We start from the raw sequence: 18,190 nt of genomic DNA on the forward strand, positions 1-18,190 counted from the left end.
ACGGTGGCCGTCGGGCAGAGTGGGCTTTTGTCTCCGGTGGCTCCCGATCAAAATTGGGCATGGGGGTAGACTCACGAGATGAAGAGAGGGCTTTTGGTGAAGAGAGTGGAGAGGGGAAGGCCCTGGTGGCGCCAGAGTGATTGAGACAGTGGCGGCGGCTGTGGTTGCCGGAGAAGAAGAAGATAACCATCTCTGGTCTTTCTACTGCTACGGGAGGATCAGTGAGGGAGTGAGAGAGGTTGCTTGAGGGCCTGACGAGCTCAGGGCCCCTTAAATAGGCGAGCAATGGCGGTTCCGTGGCAGCCGGGGATAAGACCGCCGACCGACCGCTTCTGTTATGGCAGAGTGACGTGGCGATGGCCGGAGCAGGGTCGGTGCTAGCGGACGGGCTTGGGGATAAGGGCGGCCTACTCACGAGGGCAGCTAGCGAGGAGTTATGGCTTGGGCGGCGTCGTCCATGGCAGGGCGTACTATGGCCGTCGGCGTGCCGCCAAGAGGGCCCTGGCGGCGGCGCTGTAGGGCGCCAGGGGCGAGCTGGCATGTTCTGGTGAGTGGATGAGGTCGGGGTGCGGCTCTGCAGGCGAGCAAGGGCCGGGGCGCGACGCGGTGACCCGTGCGCATGCACATGCAAAACGCGCGCTCTGGGCGCGCCCAGAGCACGCACGCTACGTGCTCGGCAATATGCCAAGGCATGCTAGGGGGCTCCAATCAACAAGAGGGTTAGCAGGGTGGGGCTATGGGCTAGGGAAAATCCATGGGACATGTTGGTCTGGTCAGGGGATCAAGTTCATATAGCAGACTAAAAATCATGCCAAATCTGGCTATGCACACAGGGTGTTTTGACAAAATGCCATGTGCATCTAGGCAACTCTTGGGGTGGCCCAAATCTCCAGATCATAGTCTCTTTAGATGAATGAGAGGGTGGTAAGGTTAGTTTGCCAAAAACAAAAACTTGCTAGTGCAAGTTTGTGAGAAAACTGATTCTGAACAGAAAGTAAAAGGCACTGTTGCATTCACTTAAAATCCTCCAATGGGTCCACTCTTCTGGACTTAAGGGTTTTGTATGGTGTACTACAAGTAGGAGAAAACTCATGGTCACTAGAGCAAAATTGAATAGTGATGCAGTAGAAAACATCCAACTGGGCCAGAATGGAAATGAGGTTGATTCACTCAAATATTTCAAAGGGCAACTCTGGGTTTTTGCATAAGGTTGAATTACATACTACTACTAACATCCCACAATTTTGGTGGAGGTTTTAAAGGAATATTTAAATAGCTTGCAGTGCAAAATTGCCCACTGGACCAGATTTGAAAACTTGGTGTAGAACTCAAAATATCCAAGAATGAAATATATTTTTGCATAAAAGTGATTTAAAAACATCACATGATATCTCCAAATTTTGGTTGGAATATTAGATAAATTTATCAAATGGTTGTAGTTCAAATAGGGCTTCCAAACTAATGAAAATTCACTTTAAGGAATAAAGCTCAGAGAGAAATAATTATGCAAATAAATCCACTGACAATAGGAATGTTTTTCTTGAAAGGGCAAACAAGTCCAATAATATATTTGGAAAGTTTTTTTTCACTTGAGGTAAAAACTTCATAATAATAAGGAAAAGAATGGTTCTGAAAATCAAAAGGAAATCCAGAAAATAAAAGTTTAAATTTCCTGGAAAAATTTTAATTAATAAAACAAGGTTAAAATTTTGGGGTGTCACAACACTACCCCCCTTAAGAAAAAAAATCTCGTCCTCGAGATTTGCTAAGGGTCGTTTTGAAAATATTGCTCCTATCAGCTGAAACCAAACAGATTACTCATAGCACATACTTGGGTACATCGCATAAGTTGCAACGCATAAATAAACATAGCTATGACGTTTACAATGAAAACGGTAAAAGGACAGGATCTCGAGAAAACGTCTCTGGTACTGGGACACACTCTTCTTCTATCGGGGGAAGCGGGTTGACCAGTCGATGGACGCGTCTCTCTTGGTCGGGCCTTAGTGGTCTGCCGATGGCGATCTGAGGATTTAAATCAGTGAGGCTCTGGAGATAACCCATAATTTGCTGGGTCAAACGTTCTTGAGCGATGACATACTGGACAAGGTTGGCCAGTACTGGGTCTCTCTCAATTCGTCCACCGGGAAAGGATGCTACTTCTCCGGGTGTTGCACGGCTGGGAAAGTAATAATACCCTCGTTCGCTAGCATAGGGTACCGCGAATCGAAGGCGAACAATCGCTTTGTGTGTAGCCAATTCTATGGCCATCTACGGAGTCAGCATAGATTTCCCCAGGAAGGAGACTTCCATTGGGTCTTGATTTGAGTCTACGGGAGGAATGTGCACTGCTGCCCAATATTTCGAGGTGGATGAGGTGATCCTCGACTTGAGCAGCTCGTACTGGGGTGGCTGGGTAGAACCCATGGTACTGCAGGTAAAGTCCCACAATATTTTAACAAAACTACCCAGGGTTTCATCTGGGGTTCTCAGATAAATGCTAGGGCTCGGCATGGCAAGAAATGCTTGTGAGGGTTGCGCACAAGATGAGGGGTACTCGACAAGGTCACGAGGTGGCCTTTTATATAGCAACTGGGCTAGGTTATTTACCGCGGTGAGGGGCACTAGTTTGCTGGTTCTACTCTCATGGGGTCGGGGTCAATGCCACAGATACACACACCTCACAAAAGTGACGTGTTACTGTGGGCGCCGTCAGGGTTGGTTTTGGTAGCTACGCCCGGAATTAAAAATGCAACCGTACATCAACACACTTATGCACAGCTACCATTAAAATAGGGGCGCACATGCAGGCAACATTGTGGCGCTACAAGATCACACAATTACAGGGTGTGGACATTCTGAGACTTGGTACTACTCGAGTGACTTAGTCTACCTCGTTTATATCTAAGCGGGCGTGCTTTGTGGATGTCGAGGCTTCTCCATTGGCCTCACCGTCGGGGTTAGCTAGAGGGGGTTGAGGAACTGCAGGGTCGGGGTAGCGATGATGACCATCACGGGGATTGTTGGCTACAAACCCGTTGGAGTGTGTTCCCAAAAGGCGATGAAGCACTTTTGGGGTCATCAAAGCACCTTGGTTGATGGCTGGGGCTGACCTCAAGGTCTCGATCGGTTGTTCGAACAGCACGACTGAATTGTCGGCGTCGGGCTCATCTTCTCTTCTTGCTGGGGCTCGGCGGATCAGTTCTCCACGAGCTGCGATTAGATCAAGGGTGATCTGATCGAACAGTTCCTCTAGTGCACTTACATAGCGCACCAGATGCAATAATGTAGGATCCGTCTCGTGATCTCTGTTGGCAACCTGGGGTGGTCTACCATACCCGTCACAGCTGGGGTAGTAGTAGAATGAGCGACAGTTAACTCTGGGCGACAAGTGCCGGAGTTGAACTATAGCTTCTCGGGCAGCTAGTTGGATGGCTTGTGGCTCAAAGGAAGTTGTCCTTCCGGTGAACCTGTAGGGGCGTTCTGGCGATAGACCCCTACCATAGACGTGCACAGTGGCCCAAAATTGACGGCTTTCATCGCTCATGGACCCTTGGTACACAACATATTCTGGGGGATCTTCTAATGCAAAGGCACGGCGGGTGAGGTTCGCTAGCACGGTCACAAAACCTCCAAGGTTGGTTGCTGTGGTCTCATTGTGAACAATGGGTCCAATCATTTTAGCTTGGTTTGGGGTAGAGGCTGTGCTGTGCTGGGTTGAGGCTAGCGTGCCCTTGTTATAGAAAAAGGGGACGGAGTCTTCCTTCGCACGCTTGCGAATAAGACAATTTAGGAGTCGGTCACTGGCGCGTGATTGACAGGCTAGGTTGATAGGTTGGGCACCGACTGCCAAAAGGTGTCGGGTCACTGTGTGGCTATCTTACACGAGAAGCTTGGCCGGGGTTTGGTTAAGGTCTGGTGGGTTAGTTTACATAGGTTTTCGACCTGGCTAAGATAGGATTAGCCAATGGTCAGCCTGGCTCTGATACCAAGTTTGTCAGGACCGGATTTTCGGGTATTAATTTCCCAAAAGCGGCCCTTGTGCTCACCAGCCCCAGGATTACTGTTAGCTGATGAGGCACCAACTTGATACAGAAACTCCAAGCAAAATACAGGATATGTAGTACAAGACCATTCTGGCCTATGAGTACAACAAATGGTTTGATAGTGGCTGAAGGCGGAAGCGGTTTGCGGATCACCAGCGTCTATGGGACTCCATTTCCCACAGGAACAGCTGACCAGGATAACTCATATCTTCGCGAGGCCGCTATCTCCGTTGCATAGGTTCCGGGGCTGTCATCGCAACGCTCCTCTCCACGCAGGAAATTTGGCCAAGACAATAGCCAGGGACAAGCCAGTGAGTACTTTGAATGTACTCGCAAACATTAAGAACACAGGTGTAATATAGCCACTGATAATCATGTTTTAAAAATATTCTATGATCACTTCGTCAGTTATGAAATAAGGTTCATGATGCACGCAAGCAGATCATTCAAATAAAACATGAGTAAACAATCAGGGTGTAGAAATGAAAAGCACCGATCGGGTATCTGAAGCGACGCCTCGAAGGGATAGTAATATGAAGCATGCCTCAGTCGGGCGTCTGAGCGACACCACATAAATGGCTTATATATGAGAGGAATAACAAGCATGCCACAGTCGAGCGTCTGTTCGACACCACATAAAGGGATTATAAGTAAATGAAATAACAAGCATGCCACAGTCGGGCGTCTGTGCGACACCACATAAAGGGCTTATAAGTAAATGAAATAACAAGCATGCCACAGTCGGGCGTCTGTGTGACACCACATAAAGGGCTTATAAGTAAATGAAATGACAAGCCTGCCACAGTCGGGCGTCTGAGCGACACCACATAAAGGGCTTATATAAGAATTATCACAGTGAATATCCGGGAGGTAGAACCGTCCCAGCGTTACTCAATAATTCATATAACATAAATGGTTAGTCCATAATAATAATAATCATAATCATTATACGTCACAGGTCATAATCAGTGTTCTAGTTTAGTAGTTTTTCCTCCAAAGACCGACACTAAGACCGACACTTGACCCATCCAAGACTGTAGTCCTTAACCATAGACACGGCTATTCGAATAGATTTAATATCTCTGCAGAGGGTGTACTCTTTACCCACGAGTAACGGATTTCTTTAGTCCATCGGAACTAATTCCGTCTACGGTCTTTTAGTCGAAAACACGCCTGACTTGCACACACCAGCTTAACTTTACTCGTGTCTGGAATCACCCACGACACCTGTTAAGCAAACTCTAAGTGGGGAGGCTACAACCTCGCGTAGGTTCTAGGGGGCCCACTGGTCAGGTTTGACCAGTCGCCTCTCCCTCCTTTTCCTCTGCCCGAGCCGGGGCGGGACTCTGGCGATGCTCGCTGGTGAACGGCGGCACCGTTCGAGAAACCAAGGCCATCCGCGGGTTCAGGGGGTCGAGGCAGTCCTTTCGATGGTCGCTATGGTCCCTGGGGTGGACGGAGTCATCGGCGGCAAGCTCCGCGGCGGACGGTGGCCGTTGGGCAGAGTGGGCTTTTGTCTTCGGTGGCTCCCGATCAAAATTGGGCATGGGGGTGGACTCACGAGATGAAGAGAGGGCTTCTGGTGAAGAGAGAGGAGAGGGGGAGGCCCTGGTGGTGCCGGAGTGATCAAGACAGTGGCGGCGGCTGTGGTTGCCAGAGAAGAAGAAGACGACCATCTTTGGTCTTTCTACTGCTACGGGAGGATCAGTGAGGGAGTGAGAGAGGTTGCTTGAGGGCCTGACGAGCTTGGGGGCCCCTTAAATAGGCGAGCAATGGCGGTTCCGCGGTGGCCGGGGATAAGATCGCCGGCCGACCGCTTCTGTTATAGGAGAGCGACGTGGCGATGGCCGGAGCAGGGTCGGTGCTAGCAGACGGGCTTGGTAATAAGGGCGGCCTACTCACGAGGGCAACTGGCGAGGAGTTGTGGCTTGGGCGGCACCGTCAATGGCAGGGCATACTTTGGGCGTCGGCGTGCCACCAAGAGGGCCCTGGCGGCGGCGCTGTAGGGCGCCAGGGGCAAGCTGGCGTGTTCTGGTGAGTGGATAAGGTCGGGGTGCGGCTCTGCAGGCGAGCAAGGGCCGGGGCGCGACGCGGCGACCCGTGCGCATGCACGTGCAAAACACGCGCTCTGGGCGCGCCCAGAGCATGCACGCTACATGCTCGGCAATATGCCAAGGCATGCTAGGGGGCTCCAATCCACAAGAGGGTTAGCAGGGTGGGGCTATGGGCTAGGGCAAATCCATGGGACATGCTGGTCTGGTCAGGGGATCAAGTTCATATAGCAGACTAAAAATCATGCCAAATCTGGCTATGCACACAGGGTGTTTGACAAAATGCCATGTGCATCTAGGCAACTCTTGGGGTGGCCCAAATCTCTAGATCATAGTATCTTTAGATGAATGAGAGGGTGGTAAGGTTAGTTTTCCAAAAACAAAAACTTGCTAGTGCAAGTTTGTGAGAAAACTGATTCTGAACAGAAAGTAAAAGGCACTATTGCATGCACTTAAAATCCTCCAATGGGTCCACTCTTCTGGACTTAAGGGTTTTGTATAGTGTACTACAAGAAGGAGAAAGCTCATGGTCACTAGAGCAAAATTGAATAGTGGTGCAGTAGAAAACATCCAACTGGGCCAGAATGGAAATGAGGTTGATTCACTCAAATATTTCAAAGGGCAAATCTGGGTTTTTGCATAAGGTTTAATTACATACTACTACTAACATCCCATAATTTTGGTGGAGGTTTTAAAGGAATATTTAAATAGGTTGCAGTGCAAAATTGCCCACTGGACCAGATTTGAAAACTTGGTGTAGAACTCAAAATATCCAATGAATGAAATATATTTTTGCATAAAAGTGATTTAAAAACATCACATGACATCTCCAAATTTTGGTTGGAATATTAGATAAATTTATCAAATGGTTGTAGTACAAATAGGGCTCCAAAACAAATGAAAATTCACTTTAAGGAATAAAGCTCAGAGAGAAATAATTATGCAAATAAATCCACTGACAATAGGAATGTTTTTCTTGAAAGGGCAAACAAGTCCAGTAATATATTTGGAAAGTTTTTTTTCACTTCAGGTAAAAACTTCATAATAATAAGGAAAAGAATGGTTCTGAAAATCAAAAGGAAATCTAGAAAATAAAAGTTTAAATTTCCTAGCAAAATTTTAATTAATAAAACAAGGTTTAAATTTTGGGGTGTCACACGGCGCCCAGCGACGAGCGGCGTCAGTGAGAGGGGAGAAGGCGACGAAGGTCATGCAGCCACCGTGGGCGGGCAGAGACGAGCACAGGATCAAGAGGATGGCGACGAGCACAGTGCGCTCCACACTGTTGGGCTGGCAGGACCTTGCCCGTGCTTGCTGCGGCGAGCTCCGACGTCGGTGAGTGACAGGGAGGAGTTAAGAATGTTGAGACGATGATGGTGGCGAGGTTTGGCATGGTTGGGAAGGCGGGGAAGCGAGCACGCGAGCAACAGAGGCTCAGGCGCGTCGCAGAGCGCGTCGGCTGCATGCCAGCACGCCTGGACGAACGCGGTCACCGCGTGAACTATGACATCAGGTTGATCTAAGCATAAACTCAATGTCTGTCATGTTGTCCATGGTAGTTTTGAGTGTTACCACGATTTGGTTTGGATCCAGGTGTAGTAGAGAAGTTTTCACATACCAAGTAAGTTTCTGGTCAGTAACTTTGTGATGTTACTATGGTCAAATGGCTTGGAGTTTGAAGCTGTGCTTTGGAGGCTTGTGATAAGTTACTAAGGTAAAGATGCACAAGAAAGTTCAGGTCAAATGGATCAAGTAAAATGGTAGTTGCTGTAGAAACCACCATTTTTGTCCAGAACAGAAAAGATTTTCTATAGCAAAAATATTCCAAAAAGTGATGAAATATTTTTGCTCAGGAAGGTGCACTAAGGTTCACAGAATATTTGTGAATTATCTCAGATTTTTCTGAGCCATAAAAATTTGGTTTGCTTTGCAGCAAACAGATCTGTCTTAGTGTTTTTGAAAGAAAATGAATATTTTCATTTAAGAAAAATATTCCAAAGATTATTTTTGGGTGGGTCACAAGTGAAATGATGACTTAGGAGGGAAGTGAAGCACTTGGGTGAAAGCCAAGGATGCCCAAGTGTTTAAGTCCATATGAAAAGATTCAAAAACTCCAAGTTTCAAAAAATTTCAAATGAAAAATCAAGCAAATAAGAAAGGGCAAAATCCAGGCTGTCACAGCTACTTTGCTGCATCATCCCTTCCTCTTCGGGGAAAACCAACGCAGTGCTCAAGAGGTAGCAGTAAACAAATTACTGTTGAGCAATTGACAGAATTGAGCATAGTTATGAGAATATCCAGGTATGATCATGTATATAGGCATCACGTCCGAGACAAGTAGACCGACTCCTGCCTGCATCTACTACTATTATTCCACACATCGACCGCTATCCAGCATGCATCTAGAGTATTAAGTTCAAGAGAACAGAGTAACGCTTTAAGCAAGATGACATGATGTAGAGGGATAAACTCATGCAATATGATATAAACCCCATCTTGTTATCCTCGATGGCAACAATACAATACGTGCCTTGCTACCCCTACTGTCACTGGGAAAGGACACCACAAGATTGAACCCAAAGCTAAGCACTTCTCCCATTGCAAGAAAGATCAATCTAGTAGGCCAAACCAAACTGATAATTCAAAGAGACTTGCAAAGATAACCAATCATACATAAAAGAATTCAGAGAAGATTCAAATATTGTTCATAGATAAACTTGATCATAAACCCACAATTCATCGGTCTCAACAAACACACCACAAAAGAAGATTACATCAAATAGATCTCCACAAGAGAGGGGAAGAACTTTGTATTGAGATCCAAAAAGAGAGAAGAAGCCATCTAGCTAATAACTATGGACCCGAAGGTTTGAAGTAAACTACTCACACTTCATCGGAGAGGCTATGGTGTTGATGTCGAAGCCCTCCGTGATCGATGCCCCCTCCGGAGGAGCTCCGAAAAAGGCCCCAAGATGGGATCTCGTGGATACAGAAAGTTACGACGGTGGAATTAGGGTTTTGGCTCCATATCTGGTAGTTTGGGGGTACGTAGGTATATATAGGAGGAAGGAGTACGTCGGTGGATCAACAGGGGGCCCACGAGGGTGGAGGGCGTGCCTGGGGGGGTAGGCGCGCCCCCTACCTCGTGGCCTCCTGGTTGATGTCTTGACGTAGGGTCCAAGTCCTCTGGATCATGTTCGTTCCGAAAATCACGTCCCCGAAGGTTTCATTCCGTTTGGACTTCGTTTGATATTCTTTTTCTACGAAACCCTAAAATAGGAAAAAAACAGCAATTCTGGGATGGGCCTCCGATTAATAGGTTAGTCCCAAAAATAATATAAAAGTGTATAATAAAGCCCAATAATGTCCAAAACAGAATATAATATAGCTTGGAACAATAAAAAATTATAGATACGTTGGAGATGTATCAGTGACCTTAATCAAACGCAAGGCATATGTAGAATAGATGTACACAGAAACATGGGGGTGTCACAGGACAACGGGAACAACCTCTTTGGCCTTCGAGTTGGGCCATCAATCATCCATTCCCCGCATCATTCGTGTCGGGGGGATGACCCCCGGGTAGGCTCAGGGGTGCAAGTCAGCATTTTAAAACATCGGGATGGCCAGGCTCCCTCATTCCGACTGGCCCTCTAGCCGGCTCCCCCGCCAGAGGCCGGCTGGGCACGACGCCACACCCGGGTCGGCTGATCGCTATTGGAAATATGCCCTAGAGGCAATAATAAAGTGGTTATTATTATATTTCCTTGTTCACGATAATCGTTTATTATCCATGCTATAATTGTATTGATTGGAAACTCAAATACATGTGTGGATCCATAGAAAACAACATGTCCCTAGTGAGCCTCTACCGAGCAAGCTCATTGATCAAAGATGGCTATGGTTTCCTAGTCATAGACATGAGTTGTCATTTGATAACAGGATCACATTATTAGGAGAATGATGTGATGGACAAGACCCAAACTATAAACATAACATATGATCGTATCAAGTTTATTGCTATCGTTTTCTGCATGTCAAGTATCTGTTCCTATGACCATGAGATCATGCAACTCGCTGACACCGGAGGAGTACCTTGTGTGTATCAAACGTCGCAACATAACTGGTGACTATAAATATGCTCTACAGGTATCTCCAAGGGTGTCTGTTGAGTTGGCATGGATCAAGACTGGAATTTGTCACTCTGTATGACGGAGAGGTATCTCGGGCCCTCTGGGTAATACAACATCACAAGAATCTTGCAAGCATGTGACTAATGAGTTTGGTCACGGGATCTTGTATTACGGAACGAGTAAAGAGACTTGCCAGCAACAAGATTGAACTAGGTATGGAGATACCGACGATCGAATCTCGGGCAAGTAACGTATCGTCGGACAAAGGGAATTGTATACGGGATTAACTGAATCCTTGACATCATGGTTCAACCGATAAAGATCTTCGTGGAATATGTAGAAATCAATATGGGAATCCAGGTCCCGCTATTGGTTATTGACCGGAGAGGAGTCTCGGTCATGTCTACATGATTCTCGAACCCGTAGGGTTGCACGCTTAACGTTTGATAGCGCTAGGGTAGTATTGAGATATTAACAGTGGAAAGTACGAAGGTTGTTTCGAGTCCCGGATGGGATCCGGAACATCACGAGGAGCTCCGGAATAGTCCAGAGGTAAATATTCATATATGGAAAGTTGTTATCGGGGTTCCAAAAAAAGTTTGAGTTTTTTCGGTATTGTACCGGGAAGGTTCCAGAAGGTTCCGGAGTGGGGCCCACTAATAATCCCCAAGTGCGGGGAATCATCATAGCAGTTTCCAAAGGTGGAAGTGATAAGTATGGAGTGTCGAACCCACAAGGAGCTAAAGGAAAGATCAATATTCTCTCAAGTCCTATCTGCCACTCATAAAACTCTACATACACCGAACGTTTGCTTCCATCTAGAAATGAGAAATAAAACTACGTTGTGGGTATAAAGAGAATAGCTTTGCATGATATAGGAGAACTAAAATATAAAAATAGGTGTTGTTAACATAAAGTTAGAATATATTACTATATATTATAAATAGCGAGTGTGGAATAATGATGGATCGGTGTGCGGAATTGTCCTAGGAAATTGTTAACAAGATTGGTAGTCGTCATTGCAATTTTATATGAGGGAGAGGCATAAGCGAACATACTTTCTCTCCTTGGATCATATGCACTTATGACTGGAACTCTAGTAAGCATCCGCAATTACTAAAGATCATTAAGGTAAAACCCAGCCATAGCATTAAAGTATCAAGTCCCCTTTATCCAATACATAACAACCCCCTTACTCGGGTTTATGCTTATGTCACTCAAGCAACCCACTATAAGCGAATCATGAACGCATTGCAACACCCTACAGCGGGAATCCTTCACGTGCGCGCGACACAGAAGGCACCATGGGACAACACCAAAATAAAACATACAACTCAAACCAATCTATATCATCAATCAACCCAAAAGACAAAATAAATCTACTCAAAATATCATAGGATGGCAACACATCATTGGATCATAATATGTGGCATAAAGCACCATGTTCAAGTAGGGGATTACAGCAGGGTGCGGGAGAGTGGACCGCGTAAAAGAGATGCAGATGGTGATGAAGATGGTGATGTTGATGAAGACGATCACCGCGGCGATGATTCCCTTGGTGGCACTCCGGCGCCACCGAGAGAGGGGGGAGAGAGTCTCCGCCATGTGCTTCCTCCTCCATGGCCTCCCCCCTAGATGGGGAGAGGTTCTCCCTCTGGTCCTTGGCCTCCATGGTGATGATGGCCCCCTCCGGGATGCTCCTCCATGGCCTTTGGCGATGATGGCCCTCTCCGGCAGGGTGCCGGAGAGGGCCTAGATTTATTTTTCATGGCTACAGAGGCTTGCGGCAGCGGAACTCCCGATCTAGATTTATTTCTGGGCTTTTTGGTACTTATAGGAATTTTTGGCATCGGTCTCACATCAAGGGGGTCCTCCGGGGGGGAGGGCGCACCCCCTACCTTTTCGTTTCCTCGGGACTCTTCTGGTCCAACTCTTGTGCTTCGGGGTTCTCTTTTGGTCCATAAAAAATCACCGTAAATTTTCAGCCCATTTCGAGAACTTTTATTTCTGCAAAAAATGGCACCATGGTAGTTCTGCTGAAAACAATGTCAGTCTGGGTTAGTTCTAATCAAATCATACCAAAACCATATAAAATTGTTGTAAACATGGCATGAATACTTCATAAATTATAGATACGTCGGAGACGTATCAGCATCCCAAGCTTAATTCCTGCTCGTCCTCGAGTAGGTAAATGATAAATAAATAATTTATGAAGTGTGAATCCTAGCATAGTGTTGACACCTGATTTTGGCACAATGCAGAATGCAATGGAGATGGCCTCAAATGACAAAATATTCTAAATGAGAAATTTCACATTGCCGAGTGGAACAACTTTGATGTTTGGACCATAATCATTCGGCATCATATCAAAGACCAAAACTACACTCAGATTGTCATGTTTGGGTGTTCTGAGTGCTTTTTGGTCAAGTACGCCTCCAGGACAATCTCGTATGAAGGAATGCTCTACATGAATTGTCTTCGTCTCGTCGAATCGGTCGATTTTGATATGAAAATCATCTCAATCCGAGTTCGTATGCAAAAGTTAGAGCTATCTGGATGCAGCCCTGTCAAGAGGCGAAATATGACGCGGAAGACCAGACATCTCTTGGCAAGTGTCTGATGTAATGCGTGAGTGTTTTGGCCCAGAAGATGGCCTCGAATCGGAAAACGTTCAACACGAAAGTTTTTCATCTCATCAAAACGGTCAACTTTGCTTTTGGACACATTTTCATCCGAGGTCGTTTACTGCCTCAAAAACCTTGCCGGGGAAAGCTTGCCGCCGTGAACAGTAACCTTGCCGGGGAAAGCTTGCCGCCGTGAACAGTAACCTTGCCGGGGGAGAGCTTGCCGCCGTGAACAGTAACCTGCCGGGGAAAGCTTGCCGCCGTGAACAGTAACCTTGCCGGGGAAAGCTTGCCGCCGTGAACAGTAACCTTGCCCGGGGAGAGCTTGCCGCCGTGAACAGTAACCTGCCGGGGAAAGCTTGCCGCCGTGAACAGTAACCTTGCCGGGAAAGCTTGCTGCCGTGAACAGTAGAAACTGTCGAGGCCAATCCGACCAGATGCTGAAGATGGGCTCAAATACTTATCTAGATGGCTTCGGATGAAAAAGTGTTCAACACGGAGTTGTTCGTAACGTCAAAACGGTCAACTTTGCTTTTGGAGTCATCATCATCCGACATAGTATACGACCTGCAGAGACGCTGCAAGAGTCGGGCGGTCCAGTCAGCTACATGAACGAGTCCGACTCGAAATTAGAGATGACCCCGTGGAGTATTCAAGATGGCCTTATTTGGAAAAGTGATCAACATACGGATTGTTGGCCTCGTTGAAGCACACATAATTGATATTTGAACCGTCTCCATCGGAAGTCATATGCAGATTCCACAGCCCACGCAAGGAGCAAGACATAAGATTGGACCAGATTCGGGCTGAATTCGAGTGGGACCAGAACTAGGATTCTAGGACGTGAATTGATGTAATTTTCTTGTAAGGAAAGCCTAGATAAATCCTTTGCTTGTACGGGAAGTCCAGCCGCCTCTTATATATGTTGGGGGTGACGGCCGATTGAACAACACACAATCGAACAAATCAATACACTACTTTTTCATATACGTTTTATCTCTCCACCGTTTTTCTATCTCGTTATTCGCTGTTCTTCGTGTTTGAGAGCTGCGAATTCCAAGGCTCTAGGGGCGAGCGAATCGACCTAGAGCAGCCCATAGCCGCCGCACTCCCTGACGGGGTCCCTCCCGGGGGTGTGGGGTTTTCGGGTCTGCAAAAGCGCCCGTCGACTGTCTTGCGTATCGCGCTGTCGGTCGGGTCTCCTTCGACGTGAGCTGCGGTGCATCACCCCCGGCGTCGAGGGTACACGTGACGTGTTCGTGTGTCAACACACCTTTTTGGCGACTCCGCTAGGGACTGAAGATCAATTGTCATCATCCACCATGTCTGATCTTCCCAAGCCATCTGAGGTAGACGCCGATAACATCATTAAGCCTAGTCTTGATGAGATATCGGCCGATCATCGCCAAGTCTATGAGGAGTACAAGAAGGCGCGCGAAGAGAAGGATTTGCAGGAGTTCCTTGCAAAATTCAAGAAGGATCGCCAAGGCAACATCACTCCGATTGAAGAAATCAAGTTCCCTCCTCTTCAAGCCGAGCAGGATAAACCCTCTGTAAGTACTGCCTTTTCTCCTGAGCAGTGGGCTGAGATTGAAAGTCATATTGCTGATGGTAACAATCTAGTCTATCAAACTTTCATAGAAAATACTAATGCTCAGAATAATATATCTCAATCGCCTAGTGGTAATGATGGTGTAGCTGCTAGTGTGCAAAACCCTAATCTATCTTTGCCCATCTCATCGGCGCCTCCCATGCCGATGACTTATTATCCTACCCAAACAAATCAGATTGCGGCTGCACCCATTAATCCTATTATGAGCATGCCAGGTTCGGTGGTAACGCCGAACCAAACCCTACCTGTAGCTACATCCACTCGACCATTACCAAATTATGGGCCGACATACATGCCACAATTTTTACCTGCAGCTAGTAACCCTACTCCTCCTATGCCACTGCCACAAGCTTCATCCTCCACTATGGATGATGGTCTAGCTAATCTTAGGGAGGAAATGGCTAAGATGCTTCGAGAGAATTTTTGAGTTGAGTTACCTCGGAATCGGATTTACCAAAAGCCGTACCCCGAGTACTTTGATGCCATCCAGTGCCCTCCAGGATATAAAATTCCTGATTTTGTTAAATTTAATGGAGAAGGCACAAAAACCACATGGGAGCATGTTAGTCAATATTTAGCACAATTGGGTGAGGCAGGCTCATTGAATGAATTGAAAGTGCGTTTATTTCCTTTATCATTAACTGGTACTGCATTTTCATGGTTTTCTTCTTTACCCCATGGTTCCATTCGGGTTTGGTCGCAGCTAGAGCAGAAGTTTCATGATCACTTTTATAGCAGCGACAATGAACTCAAGTTGTCACATCTAACATCGGTTAAACAGAAACATGATGAATCGGTCTCCGATTACGTCAAGAGATTCAGAGAAACAAAAAAACCGGTGTTTTAGTTTGGTGATAACCGAGAGGGACTTGGCATACCTAGTGCTGAGTGGTTTGAGAACTCCCATTAGAGAAAAGCTAGAGGGCTACGAGTTCTTAAATATCAACCAAGTCTTACAAAGGGCTTTGGCTCAGGAAAGCCGAAGCAAAGACCTCAAAGAAGTGCATAGATACAAAGCCGATCGTCCAAAGATGAATATGGTGGAATATGACAGTGATCACTCGGACGATGAGGGTGATGTTTATTCTACTGAATTTGTTTGGCCATCTAAGGCCAAACCCTTTACTTGCAATGATCTGAAACCGATTCATAAGAATCGTGATGAAGAGATGAAGTTTACTTTTAACATTGCTAAGCGTGATAGAATATTTGATGCTTTGCTGCAGGCTAAGATTATTAGAATATCTCATACTTTACCGCCGTTTGAAGAGCTAAAGCGGTGTGCTTATTGCAAGTATCATAATTCTTTTTCTCATGCTACTAACGATTGCAATGTTTTTCGACGACAGATACAATCGGCCATTAATGACGGACGATTGAACTTTTCTGAGATGCAAGTTGATAAACAACCGTTTCCAATGAATACCATGGATTTGGAGAGGAGGAAGCTACTCATTCGGCCGGAGGTAGCCGAATCTTCTAATAAAGCTAATGTCATTGTTGGTGAGCCCAGGAAAGACAAGGAGGACAACAAGGTCTTGGGGAGATGGGTTGTGCTTGATAAGCAACCCGATGGCAAGGAAGTGATCAAAACCACCATCAAGAATCCTACACTCGGGGGGCAACCGCAAGTGCAAGAAAATACTCGTGTTAAATTTGTCAAGCCCAAGAGTCCAGAAGTTGGCAAGTGGAAGAAGAATGAAGCTAAAGTGCAGCGCAAGCGGATCAAGCCAACTTTTGATATGTTGCTGTCCAAGTATGCTAACCAGTCGGCCGGTTCTAGTTTCAATCAACCGACTCATCTGAAACGACCAAGGTCACCATCAGCTGATATGTTCAGCCGGTATACAAAATCGAGTGGACCAAGGGCGCAGTTTTCAGAAGAGCAGAGGCAATCTGTGTGGAATCGACTTGATTACTCATATAATAGCCGACTCAACATTGGTGACTATCAGTCGGCTGGTCAAAATATGCGACCGAGTGGAAATTATCCGAGTGTAAGGATGCACCCAGGTGGAAGCTATCCGAGTGAAAAAATGTGGCCAAGTAGATTCCATCCGACTGGATTCCATCCGAGTGAATTCCATCCGAGTGGCATCCATCCGAGCAGATTCCATCAGAGTAAAAAGCTGCGCCCGAGTGGAAATTTCATGCATCTGGAAAGTCGAAAAGAATGGCATGTTAAGTCACCAAGTGTTGCAGGAGTTGAGTCGGGAAAAAGCAAGGAGAAAACGGATGCCGACTCACTTATCTTGGGCACCAAAACATTTGCCATACAGCAGCCAATTGTGCATAGCAAACCGACTGAGCCGATACTTTCTATCGCGCCAAAGCACTCGGCTAATGACCATGAAGCAAGCACCAGCCGAGTAAAAACGAGAGATCGTAAATACACTCAGCCAAAGTGGTGTCCTTCAGGGCTAACAAAGACATAGAAGAGGAAACTACAGAGGGTAAGGAGCCAAGAGATGGCAGAACAAGAGGCTGAGAAGCAAAGGGATAAGTTGTTCAATGACACTCGGCCTATGGTGCCTACAAAACGAGTGTGGAGGCCCAAACAAATACGAGATATAGTGGCCTCTACGCCTATCACAGCAGCACCTACACTACCAAAAAAGGACGATGCAATCATTGCATCGTCTACGTTACCTATTGCTTCTTCTTCACTCGGACAAATTTCTGAATCGGTGGATGCACTTGAGGAGGAGGCTGATATGTTGGACTATGAGTCTACACCGGTTCATGAAGGTATGGATATCAATATGGTGTATTACTTGCCTGCTGAGTTTCGTTCTGTAGATGAGGAAGGGGAGGTGGCTCAGCTGGATTTTGGCCCTAAAAACGCGATATTCGAGAAGCCAAAAGAACCAGTAACGCATCTGAAACCATTATATCTCAGAGGTCATATCAATGGGTCGCCGCTCACTCGGATGCTTATTGATGGTGGTGCTGTGGTAAATCTTATGCCCTATTCGGTCTTCAAGAAATTGGGTTTGCCTGATGAAGAATTGATCAAGACCAATATGGTGCTTAACGGGTTTGAAGGCAAAGAGAAAACTGAAGCCAAAGGTGTGATGTATGTGGAGCTTACAGTCGGAAGCAAAACTTTGGCTACTGCATTCTTTGTCGCTGAGGTGCAAGGTAACTACAACGTCATACTAGGCCATGATTGGGTTCATGCAAACCAGTGCGTGCCATCCACTATGCACCAGTTTTTGATTCAGTGGGTTGATGATGAAGTGGAAGTCATTCATGCGGATAACTTGGCCTGTGTTGCTTTGGCCGATGCATCGGTGGATTGGCAACATCCCAATGCTACTTGCTTGACGGGACGTGACTTATCGGAGTTTGATTTTCTCAGCGCAACCAAGAATGGTTTTGTGCCCGTCTGTTTAAAGCCGACTGAATGCAATCGGCTCCAAGGTATGATATGTTTAAATGGATTCTAGCTCTGAGTGGTTACAAAAACATCTTGTGAAATATCGGTCCAGCGAGAACGATATGTATGAGTCTATAGAGGAGTTGGATGACATGGATAAACTTGGACAAGGTTTTACGTCGGCCGATCCATTAGAAGAGGTAGATATTGGAGATGGTTCAGTCACTCGACCGACATTTATAAACAAAAATTTGAAAGCCGATTGTAAAGCTAAGTTAATCGAGCTATTGAAAGAATATGTTTGTTGCTTTGCAAGGGAATATCATGAGATGCCGGGGTTAAGCC

Source organism: Triticum urartu, chromosome 3A (genome assembly GCF_056163025.1).
Source record: "Triticum urartu cultivar PI428250 chromosome 3A, HENAU_Tu73, whole genome shotgun sequence".
Classification (NCBI taxonomy): domain Eukaryota; kingdom Viridiplantae; phylum Streptophyta; class Magnoliopsida; order Poales; family Poaceae; genus Triticum; species Triticum urartu.